Here is a 1,869-nt window from a genome sequence, read left to right as displayed (position 1 = left end):
GTGAGCCACTGTACCCGAACTTCTTCTTTTTTTTTTTTTAGTGTATGTTTTGATTTTTAGGAAAAGAGTTCAAAGACTAACAAACTATTTAGACCAGAATGATGAATTTGTACAACTTAGAGATTGAAGCCTGGAGAGAGAAAGTGGCTTGTCCAAGGTCACGTGATGAGAGATGAGAAAGCTAAACTCTATCTCAGGCCTTCTCACCACCAATGTGCAGGTTCTGCCTCAGTTTTCTTCTCTGTAAAATGGGTTATAATAGTGCCTATCTCCTTGGATTGCTATGAGGATTCAATGAAATAATATGCATGGTGCTTAGAAGAAGGCATGGTACACAGTAAATGCTCAATAAAAGCTATCTTTGATTAGTATCAAATTATAGTGAGGAGGAGTTGGAAGGGATGATAATGTCAGTTCCTGTCTTTCCTGTCTGGGTTGTCATGAAGAATCACAAGGTTTTAATAAGGGCCTTTTTGGTTTTTGCTTTTTTATTTTGTTTTATTTTTTCTTTTGTTGAGACAGAGTCTCGCTCCATTGCCCAGAACAGAGTGCAGTGGGGCAATCTCGGCTCACTGCAACCTCCACCTCCTGGGTTCAAGCAATTCTACTGCCTCAGCCTCCAGAGTAGCTGGGGCTATAGGAGTGTGCCACCACGCTTGGCTAACTTTTGTATTTTTAGTAGAGACAGGGTTTTGCCACGTTGGTCAGGCTGGTCTCAAACTCCTGACCTCAGGTAATCTGCCTGCCTCGGCCTCTCACAGTGCTGGGATTACAGGTGTGAGCCATCGCGCCCGGCCTGCTGTTTCATGTTGTCTATTTTTCAAGGGGAGGCAAGGGGGAGATTATCGTATGGAAGGCCCGCAAGCAGGCCTGGAGACTTCCTTTCCTGCTGGGAATCTCAACAAATTGAGAGGAAGTCATGTTGTGGGGTGCCGGTGGGGTTTACAGAGCCTCTTGTGGGGTCTCTCTATTTGGGAAACTGGTCTGAGGAATCCAGGGTTGGAGTTAAATAAGGAGAGGTCTCAGAGACGGTATGTCCCATGATTGAAAACCCCAAAATTTAGAAGAAATCTTCACCCACAAAACTTTGACCCAGCCGTCACTGAAGTTTGAGGCCCCTCCACTGTCATTTTGTCCAGGCTTTGCAAACTCAGCTGCCTGCAGAGTCCTGGCAGGGAAGTGTTGCGCCCGCGGCAGGGGGTGGAACTGAGGAGCATTGGCCCCATCCGAGGGGGAACCCCTCCAGACAGTGCACTTCCAGACTACGGTGACCTCGGAAAAACATAGCCCCAGGTGGCCGGACCTTCTAATGGGATATCTCTCAGCTTTTAAATCTTGTGATGGCCAAACACGTCTGGGGTCAGATGTAATTCCTGGACAACTTCCGAAGTCCAACCTCCTCACTTGGAAAGATTGGGGAAACTGAGGTCCAGGGAGGTGGAGTGAATTGTTTAGGGTTCCCCAAAGTCAATGTCAGAACTCCAGCTCCATCTCACTCGACCTCTTTTCACTGTGATGATGTTCTGGGGCTAAAGAGTGTCACTAAAAGTCTGAGATGGCTTGTTTTGGGGTCACAAAGATCTGCTCCAGGCCGTTAACATCTATAAAAGGAGCTGGGTGTGACTACAATGCTGCTGGGGGCCCAATCAAACCCTTTCCTTCTCATCAGAAAGTGAGATCTCTTTCTGGGCCCCAGGAAGGAGGCAGCGGCATCTTATTTTTTCTTATTAAATTTTTTTTTCTTTTCTTTTGTAGAGACATGGTTTGACTATGTTGACCAGAATGGTTTCAAACTCCTGGCCTCAAGCAATCCCAAAGTGCTGGGATTGCAGGCATGAGCCACTGCTGCACCTGGCCTTGTTTCTTTTT

This window comes from Mandrillus leucophaeus, unplaced genomic scaffold (genome assembly GCF_000951045.1).
Source record: "Mandrillus leucophaeus isolate KB7577 unplaced genomic scaffold, Mleu.le_1.0 Scaffold489, whole genome shotgun sequence".
In the NCBI taxonomy this organism is placed as follows: domain Eukaryota; kingdom Metazoa; phylum Chordata; class Mammalia; order Primates; family Cercopithecidae; genus Mandrillus; species Mandrillus leucophaeus.
Note: the sequence above shows the minus strand (reverse complement) of the source record.